Source organism: Diuraphis noxia, unplaced genomic scaffold (assembly GCF_037042655.1).
Source record: "Diuraphis noxia isolate RWA-SAM2 unplaced genomic scaffold, SU_Dnox_SAM2 contig0005, whole genome shotgun sequence".
NCBI lineage: Eukaryota > Metazoa > Arthropoda > Insecta > Hemiptera > Aphididae > Diuraphis > Diuraphis noxia.
The window spans coordinates 30,875,068-30,891,870 of record NW_028301715.1 but is presented as its reverse complement, the minus strand read 5'-3'; the positions used below and the strand labels follow the sequence as shown (position 1 = coordinate 30,891,870).

Genomic DNA, 16,803 nt, shown 5'->3' with positions numbered 1-16,803 from the left:
ATATTGTTTAAGAAAAGAGGAAAGTCTTAACTTTTAAAAATTAACGCATGAAAACAAATTTAAAAATATTTATTGTAAAATTAACAACCTTTTTAACGTAGTTCTTCAACTAATATATGAGATAAAAACCAAAACGAATTAATAGCTAATAGGTATCCGTATATGTATACTCACATAAATTTTAGTTCATTTAAAATGAATCTCTGCTTTTAATGTTAAGTTATAAGATTTTAGACGTATAGGTATAGTTATTAGTTATTATACAGGAAATTGATGTCATTATATTATAGTTACCTAGTATGTTTGTTATTTGTTACAGGTCAATAGACATTTATCACTAACAACTAAACGTTAACGAAAGGATATTTTCCTCACACAATAATTCATCAATAGGACCTGTTTTTTTTTTTTTGGACGACGACAATGTATATGTCAAATCGTCAATATGTGTAGGATTGGATAATGAAATGGACTGAAGTACCAATCTTTCGAATGGAACACGAAGAGGTTGGAATCATAAAAAATTGATAAAAGAGCAACAGGATCTTATAAAAAAAAAAAGAGCCCGGTCAAGCTTAAGTAATGTATGTATAATATATATTTTGTATTAATGTTTTGTTCTTGTATTACCATTGCGACCTACATACGAACATGTTTTCCCTTTAAACACTTGTATACGTTATGCTAACACATGCTAACACATCGTGTAATAAAGACTAAAGATACTCGCTGGACATAATATAAGTATTACCTGCAAATAAAAGCAAACGCTATGGTCAATTCCTTAAAACAATTTTAAAAATTGAAGTGTGATTTTTTTACGTGCAGCTACGCAGTACGCAATCAGTTTATTAACTATATATTCAAGTTATGGATTAAATACGTAAATCTATACGCATCATTAAGTAACTTTATTTCTGCTTAAAAATGTATTTTAAAATTATTTTCCAATTTAATACCACTCTTATTTTAAACAATACAAGGCCATATACTACATTATACCTAATACATGCATTTCCGGTGTAACTGATTTCAAACATTTTTCTTCAGTAATGTTACCATGAGTTTATACAAAAGTGCCAATGATACAATTGTAAGGAAAACAAGTTGAATGTGTTGTATATATGATGCATTTATGAATGGCTCGAGCGTAGCGGTTATGTGGATAATATATTTTATACATATGGTTATTAATAAGATTATTATAAAACACAAAATACGCTCGGCCAGAGCAGACCTCTGAGTCGTGTTTCATGTTGTTAACGAAAATATATAATAGCTTATTGTTTGAGGACCCTTAATAACGGAAGTAGAGTTATTGCTCTATTCACTATTGACGAAAAGGTGTGCGCACGTAATTAGATCCAGTCGGTTAAGACGTTCGTTCATCGTTGCCGGTGAAGAACAAAATCGGATTATTTGTAAGCACTAAATTCTTATATTGTATATAACATAATTTTTTTATACTGAAGAAAACAAATATTGACATAGACCTTATTATATAGTATTCATTTAGGAGCCATTCTCGATACTCTATTAACGTATATTTTATTCTATAGTATTATTATTTATGACATAATAATATGCATAATTGCATAATATAGCATATTCGGCTAAATTCTGTTATTTAAAATTTATATATATTATTATTAAAAAGTTATATAATTATTACGATTATTCTAGTTGGTATCAAAACAATAAGCAAATAGGTATTATATACTATATAGTAGTATAGTGTAGGTATTATATATTATATCCGAAGGTTTAGTATAAATAATAATATATATGTGTACAGACTACAGGGTGTCCCGCGATGATTTACACATTGCGATATCTCATGAAATAATGAAGATATCAAAATTCTGGTTTTTTAATAAGATTCACAGGGATAAGAACTACAATTATTTCATTTTTTAATTTAATTTAATGTTTTTTTTTTAAATGTAAAAAATATTTTTTATTTAATTATTTCTAAAAAAAATAAAGATAGCCATTTTGTAGAGTTTATTTTCCTGAAAATATCGATGTTTCAAAATTTGATTTTCATTGATTTCCCGATTTTTAATATTTTTTTCTAGTTTTGAAGAAATAAAATATGATTATAACTAGGAACACGGAAAATATTCGGCCGGTCGTATGGGAAAGCGCGCGGCGCGGCGGGTCACATATTTGATAATATTACGATGTTAAATAATTTATAATTTTTCTCGAAACTAAAAAAAAAATTAAAAATCATGAAATAAAATAAAATAAAATTTTGAAACGTCAATATTTTCAGAAAAATAAACTCTACAAGATTGCTATGGTCAATAGTTTTTATTATTTTTGACAAAATATTAAAATAAATTAATATATGAAATAATTCCTAACCTAGTTCTTATCCCTGTGGTTCTTATTACAAAACCAGAATTTCGATACCACCATTATTTCGGGAGATATCGCAACGGGTAAATCCTCACGGGACACCCTGTATAATGTATTTTACTTTCATATTTGTTTTGTACTGATTTTCCGGTATATTTACAGCGTAGGTTTTTACAAAACGTTTGAATTGCCGGAAATTGTACGAAAAAATGTCACGGCACCGTCACGAAATCCAATTGTTGATTAAATTTTTTCATTATTTTGATTCAAATGTAATTTCTCCTCCGGAAAAAAAAACATAATATACACAACACATTTATCCTACCATTGAAATCCACCGTCACGGTACGATGACCACTGCAGTATTCTTATATTATATTGACGCACAACCTTAACCTCTACTGGCTCTATGTCGGCTTTATGTAAATGATCGCAAACATCAAATGTATATTCTCACTTATGATAATATCGCAGCGAGCTTATACTCCCACCCCCATGACTTATGCAACAACCTAACGGAAAAACAATCATACACACAATGGCTGTTTCTAATTTAGGTCTATTAAGTATTAAATACGATGGAAGCACGCTGTAAAAGGGGAAATTGGATTAAATAAATAATTTTAACTCGCGTACAATAAACCGACGTGTAGTGTCTATATTTATTGCATAGACATTTATTATAATTAATTTCATGACGCGAATCCGGTGTCCGATATCCTGAATTAGTCGTGTGTAATTACCGTCGATTACAGAGATGAGGGGTCCGATATAATATACATTCTGACTTCTATAAGGTTATTATAGGAGGTCAAAAGTATTTAGACATATAGCGTATTATAAGCTTAAGAAGTTTTCAACTCTCTACGGCCGTTCAGTGTTCAGTACCTTGTATATTGTTTTGCGGTTTACAGTTATCTATAGTATAATAATAATAATAATAATAATAATAATAATAAAGTCTATAGAAATCATATTATATAGTCTATAGTAAGTTGTCGCAGGCGACGAGAAGATCTAAAACACTATTGAAACCTCCAGCTGTTTGTTTTTGACATGATTTTTATCATTATCCTCGCGTATGAAAAAAATAAATATATTATTCGGTGACGACGAGCATCTCCGTTCGTAGGTACCTACAACACTATTATGCTACATTTGAGGTACACTGATTTATGTTGTGCGTGGTCCCATATCAAAGCCGCACGCCGGAATTACGGCGCACGAGAATGAATGATGAGATGTTATTGAGATAGGGAAGAAGACCTGTTATTTATATATTTTTTTTTTTTTGTCCATCGTGTAATTGCATCCGGTACACTTTGGTTGCACCAACACAAATGGCAACAACATATATTATACTTATAATGCAGGAATGTGCGCGTTTTCTTTGTACGGGCTAAAAGGTAAATCGTTCGAAAACAAACGAAAGAATAATAAAAGCTGTCTAATGTACATGACATAATTTATAATACTATTATTGTGTGTATCAGACGTATACTTACAATTTAATATATATTCTATTCTATGATATCGCGTACACACACACATTTATTTAAATATCAGGTAAGTATGTGTAAGAATAATATGTGTAATAATTCGTAGACCGACACATTTTCATGTCGAATCATGACATGTAAATTGTAGGTAGTTATTACGACGATTATGTTGTTTTGCGTTTGACATAGTTCTTGCGAATTATTATTCAATTTATAATATTCGCATACTACCTATAATATAGAATAATAATCTCTGTTTTAAATGTTAAACCTGTGATTTCGGTATTACGCCGACTAATAATTGAGAAAAATTTCAAATGAAGTTAGCTTAGAATCGATCACCATGAAAATATCACATTAACTAAAACAATACATCTCATTTGCAACATACATTATACCACAATAACTAGGTATATTATACTTTATCGTTACGTTTATATATTGTATTGTTACAGGAAGTTTTTCTAAGAATTATTTATTAGAACTTAACTTAAATGTGATTTTAGTATGTAAAATTTCAAGAAATCATAATGAATCAATGTCAAAGAAAATTAAAATGTATTTTGTGTAAAATAAAATGTTATATATAATATTTTAAAATACCTAATATAAATGCTTCATATTTATAATGATATCTATCGATATGAATTATGATCGAAAATGTTGTTTAGTCATATTGGACACATTAGCAACACATAATAATAATATGATTGATGCTTACAATAATTATGAATGCACCTACACTTCAGCAAATATATTATATCTCTGATCTGTGTATGCATAATTGAATTTGATACACATAATTCTTTCCTTCATGGTTACATATTATTATGGTGTATGTATAAAATTATATTTTTGTTATTCAACACAGAATCAATGTTCATTTAGATCAATGACGTTCGGATTTCGGATTTTTAAAATAATTTTCGTTTCTTTTTTATTAATTTCAATGCTAGTGGGCAAAATACTGAGAACCATTGTACAGTGAACCGTTATGCAAGGATAGAAACATAATGCGTAATAAATAAAACATACAAAAAATGCAAAATAAAAGTTTCAAATGTTAACGGTATAATGATTGAAACTTTGTAATAAAAAAACAAATATAAAAAAACCCACAGCCATACTGATGTTGTAAGTTACGTTTATAGTAACTATCTACCTATATTATAATAGTAACAATACACTAATAACAGTAAAGTTTGTATTTATTACATTAATTTAGTTTATTATTCAAAACTATTATTGTTTTATACTATATCTGAATCTGATCAATAATTTATATAGACCATACAAATATATGCACCTAATTATTTCTAAATTATAAATCCCTATATAATTTAAAAAAAAAAATAATCATTGCTGTTTTATACTGTTTCTCATATATTATAATATACTATTATCTAATGTACTTTATTTTCTGATTATTACACTCCATGTATGAAGATTTTTAATGAACAGAGTAAAGCCCCCCACGGTTTATAATAAAGACACCAAGTCACCAAATATTTTTTGCACCTACTGAGCTGATAAATACTCTACCTCAGGCGTCTTCGATTTGGACATGGTAATCTATGAATTTTAATAAATTTGAAACGATTTAAAATAGGTGTGTATTTATTACTTATTCATATACGACAATATAGGTGGACCAGGGTAAATTGTATTGTTGAAGGCATAATTGTGTATTTTAATTTTTAACAGACTGTCGCATGAGGCGTCAGATTTGTTACAATATATAATGATATACATTATATAGACTGTATTACTGCAGAGTATAGACTTTATTATATCGTACTATTGTTAGTATAGCTTGTAAGCCTATAGTTGTGCAGCCGATTTCACATTTATGTAATCAATGAACAATAATATCATGGTGCACCATTAAACAACGTCATCATAGGTGTAACGAATGTTTCGTTTCTGTGTATATTATACAGGGTATCATAAGATATATATATATATATATATAGTATTTTTCCAACTCGGAAGTTGGACATTATACTGCGTGTGCTTATAGGTCAAATAGAAAATGGGAATTATATGATGACACAAAAATGAAAATCCCAAACATAAGTGCTTCTAAAAATTAGATATTTAAATTTAAATTTTTACAATTTAATACAATAGTGTATTTTTTGTTAATTTATTTTTTACTCAAACAAAAGGTACAAACTTTATGTTATATTGTTATTTATATTTAAACTGTGTCACAGTGTAAAGCACTATTTTTTTTATTTTTTATTTTCTATAGAATACATATAAAGGTCTCTGTTTTTATTATTGGTTTGGTTTATACGTGATTTCAGGACATAGGTTATCCTATTAAAGTTACTATATCCTATAAGTTCTTATAATAATAACAACCAAGGTAACCAAGTAAAAAATAATTAAATTAAATTCCAAATTCGTGGTTACGAATGGTTACTAATCGGTTACTAAAGCCTAGATTAGGTTTGAACTTTCTAAGTAGATTATTTCAATGTAGCGGGTGCTGGCGTATAACGTTAAACTAGCACCCAGTTGAGAAAAACGAATTTTTTGGTGCTTGATTTAGGTTACGAATTCCAACTTTGTGGTTATGAATGGTTACTAATCGGTTACTAAATCATGGAACCAATTTAAAATAAAAAAGCTTAGGTTGTGGTGCTGGTGTAACGTACCTGTCCGCACGTCATAAATTTTCCAGATGGTTCATATCGCGAATGTCTACGATATTGCTTAATTTACTTTTATATTAAAACGTTTTTAATTAGGTACAACAAAAGATGAGATATTACAGTTTTCCTATGGTCGTAATGCGATTTAATTGTTTTCCATTTTTCAGGCAGTGACCTTGCGGCAGCAAAGCATTTTCCTCCGCCTGCAGTGTCGTACAGTTAGTACCTATTATTTTTGTACTACTTGTACTAGTAAAACTATGACATATAATATACATAAAAACACATTATAGTATGGTAAAATATTGGAAGGAATCGACGACGATGGGAATGAGAAGATAAAAAAGTAATAAATTACGCAGTGCACCTTTCTGCGTAACTATATATTATACATATGTTAAACATGATGTATTATTATATATATAACGTCTATATTATAGTTTTTGGTACCCGGCATCAGGCTCAGAATCACCCAAAGAACTCTCCGCAGGTTGAAATCACGACGAAGACATCGACCGAACCGGATAGAGTAATATAGTATTATACTCTTCTATGGACTAACCACGTGTAATGATAATGATAATAATAATAATAACATGACGATTGTTGTTGTTGTGCGTCTTCGATGAGACGAGTGCGTTCCTGGATGGGGCGGATATGCCCCCTCCCACCCAAATTGTGCCAGTGTACGAAACTTGCGTCGACGTTACGTGCTATTAATCATATCGAGCAGCGGGCGATCGGACAACGAATGGCGGTGGCGGTAATTATACGTGCCTAGGTACAAATATTGTCGAAAACTAATTAACCGGTAGGAATTCCGTATCCAAATCGAACGCAACTATTATTGCAACGTGCCGACAACAACAGTGTCGTTGTATAAAATAAATATATTGATAATTATGTTCGATTTTATTCTTGAAGTATACAATTCAATTTCATTATTTTATAATATCATAGTTATGGGGAGGGGAAGTCATTCGAAAAATACGAATAACAATATACATTATATTATTTTATAATTAAGCGTTTCCTACTTATCCTTTCTAAAGTTATAGATTAAAAACTATGCTTAGATTATAACCTTGCTGAACTTAACTAATAATCATATTAAAAAAAAAAAATGTATAATAAATAATAATATATAAAATGTACGAATACAAATTGTAACCAATCGTGATGTATAATGAATAAAATCGTTTGAAATTATGTAATTTTTTTTTCAGTAGTACCTAGTCTTAAAATGATTTTTTTTCAAGCGTTAAAGTCTCTGTGGTAGGTATATATTCATTCGTTTCCGTTAAAACTTAAGAAGTTTGACGTTTGACTCATCTAAGTTAGCTAAAATACTAGACGAATTCCCACAATTATTGGCATAAAACAATATTACCTAATATAATATGATCTAGTCTAATATACTTTATATTAGATAGGTATATAAGTGCCTTTAGCCCTTAAGTTTATAATATAATATTAAATACATGTATAAAAATACAATTAATAAATATTTTAAATGTATTAGACAAATATATAGAAATTATTTAAAAAAAATGGAATTTAATTTATAATATATTTTTCATTTTTTATATAATTTTCTACTATAGAAAAATAATATTTAATGTACCTATATTATTATGTATACCGTTCTTTTACTACAGATCAAAATTTTTATTGATTACTGAATTCTCAATGTATAAAGGGAACCCGGAGTATAGTATATTATACAGTTTTATTGGTAATTAAACAAGTTTAACTATCTTCTAATTTGTAAAGCGTCTTTATGGCATGTCCATAACGGTATTGATGTATCAGTTATAAAAAGATAATTTAAATGTTTACTAATATACTCAGCATCTATAACGGTGTGATTTGTTTAATTTAATTTTATCATACAGTAGGTATGACATTTTTAAATTTAATACTTGCCTGAAAATAATTTACAAGAGAAAACATAAAATGTTATTAGTACATTTTATAACTTTGTTTATTGCGTTATGTAATTATTGGAATTTTGATTATTTTGAATTTCTATTATTTTCATTAAATTAATTAAATGTCATCCTTATTATTTAACACACAACATCCAATAATACTATAGGTACTCCGATCACAATCAACTAAACAAATTACCTAAATACCTATACAAATGTACAATAAAAATTAAATACAGTATAACATATTACAGGAGTTTCAGTAATAGTAGTTATACCTGAGAGTGATGATAATATTATATATTCGATATGGACATTTGTATGTAATCACGATTTCACAATAACACACGGCAGTCAAATTATACAATCTTCCTTCAACGTCGCCCACCCATGTACATATTTATTGTTGTATATTCACTTTTTTCGTCATATGTATTTTTCTTATGTTTATAATACAAGCGAAACGAATCTAATATGATCCGGCGAGACACGGTTAGCTTACACTGCAGCACGTGTACCGAACAATATAATAATCCGTTTAGCATTCGACGTGGTAAACGACACAAAGTTAAAAATCAGTATAAGTAGGTACTCAAACATTGAAAAATTGGTTCAAAATCGATAAAACAATATTTATAAATGCCGTGTTTATTATAGTGGATTATCGACTCTTTTAACGGGCCCTATTTTAAAGTTTCGAATGGAATTTTTCGTTGACCCAGATTATCTGGTTAGGTTAGGTTATCTGGGCCAGATATATATTATGTTATTGTCTGTTGGAAAACAGAAATGATATACCTTACGTCCTTGCTGAATACATATTATCGTCTACAATAAGTATACTATTACACTATCAGCTATACTACCATAGTATAATAAAACGTGTATACTGTATACTTGCACAATAGAATCTTAACTGCCCCATTATTTTAAAATGCTTTCAAGAGCAAAATTGTTTAATATAAAAAAAAAAAAATCCATATTGATAAAAATTCACACTGTTAATAGTAGTATCTACATTTTTGTTTTGTTGAAATTCCCTTATATGTAGTCTTTCAACTTATACATAGGTATTTTATATTTAATAAATTTTATGTAATACCTACAAATTAAAAACATTCATAAAATATGAATAAGTGTTTTCTGATTGTATTGTGTGTATTAATATTTAATCGTAATAATATAGGTATAGGTATTAATGGTATTATATGTATATATATTATAAGTGTGATTTTTTTTGAACATTTATTTTTTATTTTTCTAACACTTCAATAATAAAGTTATTAGTATTTGATATTTGTAATAAGGTTTTTATAAAATATAAATTTTACAATTGCTTTCACATATTAAAAGACATGTGAAGTATTCATAATATTATCAATTTAATAGTTTAGTTAGAAATATTTTATAGGCTGTACCTACACGAGCATTATTATAAGTACATTATAATATAGTACCTACCTAATTTTTTCAATTATTTTTGGTTTTGCTAATAAGTATTGTTTTACGATATTTTTAATAAATTAGTTAGTATAATACATAGTATACATAATTTACAAATTTTATAAAGTAACTAATATACTATATATTAATACCTATATAAATCACTGAATTACAAATTCTAAAATGTTGATCTTAAAATATTTTAACTTTGCGTGATTCGTCTCTGTGCATGGCGGTTATCATATTTTGGCATTTTTAATTCGAGTCACTAAATTAGTGTCAAGTTGAAATCAATTAAAAAATCATGGATGACCTAAAAAGGTCACCAGAATGTTTCTTTGCAGAAATATACATACAGAAATAACTTGGATTTTTAATGAACTGAATTTATGAAAGTAACTTGAACGATGAGCATGGTGATAAGATTTCTGCAGTATTGATAAATCAAAATAAGCTTAATATATATTATAAACATATTTATACCACAGACTATATGAAAATATTTTCATATAGTCTGTGTTTATACGTGTAAGAGATAAAGACGTTGGTTGGATCGTTACGACGTTACATCTATTATTAAAGATCATAATAATAATTATAATAACCCGCTGAATGACCCAACCGAAACGAATTTTAAATTATCGATGTGATTTCCACGGGACATTCATTTACGTGATGGAACGGAAAATTACACGGCGGAATCAGGTTATGCATATATATGTATATGGTTGAACCAGAGGTGAAAATTTAAAATATATTATTCTTTTATAATATTTAGGTATGAGTGGCTATAATAGTAGGTATAAACGTCGTTTGTTCTTGATACACAAACATTTTTTTTTCACCTCATTCTTAGCTGATTATATAGAATTAGAGTTTTTAATCCTATACAGTTTGCATCTGTAATCTGTATAGTATAGTTAAAACGAATATCCCAGAGACAGTTTCAAACTAATTAACACGCGTCGAAAGCGCATTGAATTACTGTGGAGAGTAGAATCGTAATGTTTTAAGTTTAAATTCTCTTGCCCGGGTTGCAAATTGTTGATTATGGTTTTAGTATTTAGAGAATATTTCGTAATCCTGTATATAACGAATACGTTATGTGTAATGTATGTGTTGAATACTAAAGACTGTTTAAACGTAACGAAGTAAATTCAGAGTAAACAAATAATTGCATTAACATTTTAAATGTATTCACAATGAAATGTATATATAATATTATGTAGGTATATATTATATTTTAAATAATTCGCACCGAATAATAATAAAAAAAAAAAACAATTAACTTTTATAACACATTGAAGTTCATTGCTCATTACCGCATTGCACTACTGTTTATGGGTATATAGTAAGTACTGTATACCATAATTACGATAGGTATAGAACCTACTTGGGATATTAGCATATTATTGCATATATAAATTAATCATAATATGCACATTATATTGTGTCCAACTAATATAATTTTCATTTAAATTAGTATATATGTAGTATGGATATTAATTATTGTCAGTTTTACAGACTTTGAACAAATTACCAGGTGGAGGGAGGTTCGCACAAAGAAAAAAGAAGTGTCAACGTTTCGGCAAAGTACTCAAAAATATACCTCTGGATCGGAAACTATTATCTCGTATATCGTAACTACCGGTCTAGCTTTAAGTGCTAGACGGTAGACCGTACCATTCAACTAAACTAAACTATTGGGTAAGTATGAGTAAGTACTCAGTGCAATGGATATATCTTATTAGTTATTAGTTATTAGTTTATTACCGATTTCCGAGTCATTGTATCGTTATTTGATATAAATTATAATTGGTTTCTAGTTGAAGAAAATGTCTACAGCAGTCGGAAGTACACTGCCACCAATTTTTTTAATTGGATTGCCAATCATGTCATAAAAAAATAAATATTCTTCGTATTTGTTACTTTTACAGTAGATTAATACTAACTTGAAATTTGAAAAAAAAATTCTATTAGAATATACAATAACCAATATGTAACAAATACCTACAGGTAGTTTAAAAGAGAATCATGGCGCTTTATATAGTTTTTCATTACCTACTTGACAATTTTCACGCAATATGGTGAAAATGACATTCTATACAATAATGGCATACCTCGAGGATAGCTAAAACCCCGTACATAATTTTTAAATAAAACGAAATTTATTCAAAATTTGGATGTAAGCTCATTTAAATATTTTTTATAATATTATTTGACATATAAATAAAAATATGATACCATAAATAATCAATACTACAATCGTATTTAAACAGAAAAATAAGTTTTAATAGTATATACGGTGTGACGGTTATCATTTATAAAAATGCGTTCTATACGTAAGGTCTACGAAAACATTTTAATTTTGAAACACAGATGCTATAGGTTGTATAAACTGTAATTACTAAATTTATTTTTAAGAATCAATAGTGCGTTTATGGTCCATTAAAGATTTACTCGCCAATGATTGGTGCAATGAATTATTAAATTTTTCATATTGTAACAAGGCAAGAGTGTTTTTTTCATTCCTATTAGTAAGATTTGGCAATCTTTTACTGATTTTAGATGACCATAAAGTTTCAATTAAAAGCGTCGAGAACGGTATAAAATATATTATGATTCGAATACTCGACAATCGACATAGATGAACCTATGTTAATATATTATTATACGAATAATGTGCCAATTATAATAATTACAATCGGAAATATAATAATTACCCATCTATAAACTGTTAGAATAATTATTATGAATACAGTAACTATCGATTATACGTATAGAGACGATTCAAATCGTTAACATCTTAATTAACCTATCAGCAGCTCAAGATTTTAATAGTCAAAATCAAGTAATTAATAATGCTATATAATTACAATTTTTCCATCTCACGTGACTAATGTCTCGTAATATATAAATATATATACAACTACCTATATTGAACTAAATACGTTTTAGTATTATACCATTGATTTTATAATATGCTATATAAAATATATATAAAAATATATGTATTACAAAACCAATGATCATACTTATAATAGTAATTATGTTATTGGAAAATGACCTTAACGATTTACCTGCAATAATATTGTTGTAGCGTGATCTCCGTCTGCCGAACACTCGTGTAGATTTCGTGGGCAGCAGCAGCAGAAAAATCAAATAATTATATTAATAGTATCATCGATTTTCACGTAGCCGTCGTCACTGTCTCGTCGTTTTAACCGAAACGCACGTTACGCGCCGGACCCGTGAGTGCAGCGAGTGCGTCGGTAAAAAAACACGACACATAATAATAATATTATAAAAGAGCGGCAGCGGTGGCGGCGGTGGCGGCAGCTGTTCGTCAACGGTCTTTCTCGTATACACACGTTTTGCCGCGTTCCGGCCTGATGGGTAGGCGGACTGCGACGGCCGCGGATGGGTGTCCGTTGAAAGGGGCGACGACGAGTGGGGAGAGAGAGAGAGAGATAAATAATAATATACGCACACATGCGGCCTATAACGTCTACTACCTAGGTCTCTCTTCCTGATCCTTTCCCTGTGCAGCTAGCGTGTGTGTTCAAATATTATTATTTTTATTATTATTGCACGATGCCGGTTTTTGCAGCTTAATAATAATAAATAATAATAATATGACGACGACGATGTGATCAACCGCCACTGTAGTTGTTAACTGCATTATGTATGTATAACGATGCATAAATGAATGCATTCGATTAAACATATAATAATATTAAGAGATTTATACAGAGACAAATTTTGTTTGAACCGATATTAATAATCTTTATACAATTATTATTATACATATATACTTATTATTATATTTATATATAGGTACCTATAACGTCTACCAAGGTCTCTTCGTTTCTTGATCTTTTTTTCCCTGTGCAGCTTATCCGTGTTCAAATATTATTACTGTTAATAATTTAATATTATTGCACGATGTCGTTGTTGCTGCAGCTTATAACGATGATGTTGATGGATTATCAACCGTCGAGGTATAGTAATTTGTTGTATGATATAGGTATCGATAATGACGAATAAATATTGAAGTAAATGTATTAGTGCAAGTGAAAACGTAAAATAATATCTAATTTAGTCCTAATAATAAATATAATATTGGAAAACTTGTGGGTTATGAAGAAATATTTTATCTAAACTGATTTTTTTAATGTTTTGTACAATCATTATATATATAGACCTACCTAAGCTATCACAAGGTTAACATTTGACATACCAAAATACTACCTAAAATTAATAATAAATATATAGTTAGGCACCAACAAGGTAACATTAGATCGTTCGGCACATTCTCTTAATATCATACTAATATTTAACTTAATGTTTTAAACACATTGCTATATATTTATATCATAAATATCATGTATTATATTATAATGTTTTTTTTAAATAAGATGTACATAATATGATTGTGAATTTCTTGCGCCGAACTTAATAAAAAATTAATAGTTACCACATAATATATATTATAATTATATAATTTATAATTATTAAATATAAGCTATAAATGATGTGTATAAAAAAAATAACGTTTATTTAGACGCATCTGCTGGCATTGACTTAGTTTGTTAATGTACGTATTATCGTTTACCGTATGCACCTACCTATTCTATATATGACTACTAGCATGTTGATAATTTGCGCGTTCTCGTGTTATATATTCATAGGGTACATAGATTATTAACGTTAATTTTCGTTTCATCTGTTCGAAAGCAAATATTTATTTATACATTATACTGCAGGTATGTACTACATAATATATTGTTATAATGCGGGTAACCACGAAACAAATACTACGTTACGAAAATTTTCGGTATTTCATGGATAAGTATAGGTAAATATCAAAATATCATGACTAGTTATTATATATCTTATCGTTTTTATTGTTAATTGAATTTAGGCCTTAATAGTTTTACATTTTTTAAATCTTTTTAATAATCGTCTAATCGTCTGCAAGACTAGAGTTTCGATTTCAATGTATGGTATTGCAGTTTTAATACCAGCTCTGTATAAAACACGAAAACGAAAATGTATGCAAGTCAAGGGTTGATTTATTTTTATTAATATATTATATATAATTATAACGTTAAAACCATTATACCAGGTTCGAAAGCCGAACACGATTACGCGCAGCTTAAAACCTAATACCGAGCTGAACTAAAAAATATTTTCTCCTCCAACGATTAGTTTGAAAGCATTAAAAACCGGTATTAATTTTATTCGGCGTTCACTATTATTAGTATTCTAATTGTTATTTTTAATTTACTAGTAATTTATATGCATATTTATTTTTATTAACTCGGTACTAAATCAAATGGCTTGCGTTGATATTAATTCAAATAGTTCGGTTCAAAGATCAAATAGGTATGTAAAGTTTGGATCACTATAAAAATAATATAATCATTCATTACTGAACTGATTTTTTGATATATAAGACACCTAGCTAATGACAAATAATTTTTTGTTTTTATTTTATTTTCACTCATCAATATTATATAACTTTATTTAAAAATTATTGTATTTTATAACACATTTTTGCGTGTTTCAAGATAGTTGACATGGAAAAAAGATAAACGGATAACGTAAAAAACGGGACCTTATTTTGTAGGTAGTTAATGTGGACATTTTATTAAAATAGTGACATAAAAATCGGATAATTCGTTTAGTTCTAAAAGCATTCATCTGCAACTTAAAAATTAGAGTGAATAATATTTTTTTATGCTACTAAGATGCAGAAAATCACAAATTGTTTACCTTTTGATTAGGCAACAAAACTCGCATTAATGTTATTTAAGTTGTAAACATTTTAATACTTGGATTTATACTTCTATATTTTATCTCAAATTTATGATTTTGTTATTTTCAAATAAAAACTTTTGGATTTATTATCAATTTCAATAAACTGTATTTGTACAATAATTATTATAATTTGTACTAAAATAGTAAATGTTAAATTATCGCAACATTGCCATTGCTCTAATCAAAATTATTATTATAAGAATACATTTATATATATTTTATATTATATTATACATTATTTACATTCATAATTTTTTAAATATGATTTTATAGTAGATTATTTACAAATAAAATGAAATTTAATTTACTCTAATAATAATAAATACAAAAAAAAAAACACTAAAATAATGTTTACTTATCCAATTAATTTATGTGAATAATAGAAATACTTGTTATACAAAAGAAGTTAACAACAATATTGAGTAATCAAAATTATTTTTTCATCAAATATGAAAATATAAAATATAAAAATAATATAATATTACAATACATTGAATAGCCCTGGGTCTTTTAATAATAACAAAGTACAAACATTCGTCATTGTATAAGTTTCTTATAGAGTACCTGATACAAAAACCCAAGATAGAATAGGTCATCGATTATATTCCACTAGTAATAAAACCAAAATCAATCTAAACATAATCGCAATTATTTTGCTTGATGTATCCGTTGGTAATAAATATCAAATATAATATTAATAGTACCTTGTCCATAGGCAAGACACTATTACACCAAACTACATTTTATCAATTAGTTCAATTTTTAAAAATAAAATATACCCACTCTGCGCCTTCATAATCACGATACCCAGGAAAAACTATTTTGAAATAAAAAAAAAAAATGTGCTTTTTGTGGGCAATTAAATAAAAAAAAAAATTAACATAGGTCCCTTGGCACCCGTGAGCAAAATGATTTCAACAAGCAAAAATTAATAATGAGTTATATGATTAGGTAGGTATTGTAAGATTGTTTTATTACAAAAAAAAAAAATTAAAATTAACTAAAAAAAAAAAAGATAAAAATTTGAATAACGTCCCCGGGCCCCCACAAGTTATAATTGTATTAATCAAACATGAATAAAAT

The 16,803-nt window shown here is 27.9% G+C and overlaps 1 protein-coding gene and 1 long non-coding RNA gene across 4 annotated transcripts in view; one reads left to right on the top strand and one right to left on the bottom strand.

Moving 5' to 3' along the window:
* Positions 1-13,212, bottom strand: part of sprt (PDZ domain-containing protein sprite) — a 34,113-nt gene extending 20,901 nt beyond the window's left edge. Inside the window, exon 1 of one of the 3 annotated variants that reach the window (XM_089228955.1) lies at positions 12,978-13,212. The gene's annotated coding sequence lies outside the window, so the exon portion shown is untranslated. The remainder of the gene's footprint in view (positions 1-12,977) is intronic. The other 2 variants (XM_015513464.2, XM_015513466.2) reach the window with 2 other exon arrangements.
* On the top strand, positions 319-8,001 carry LOC149055182 (uncharacterized). The gene is made up of 3 exons (XR_016191982.1): positions 319-584; positions 6,691-6,869; positions 6,964-8,001. It is a non-coding gene; the product is annotated as an uncharacterized LOC149055182 (long non-coding RNA).
* Positions 13,213-16,803: the final 3,591 nt, after the last annotated feature.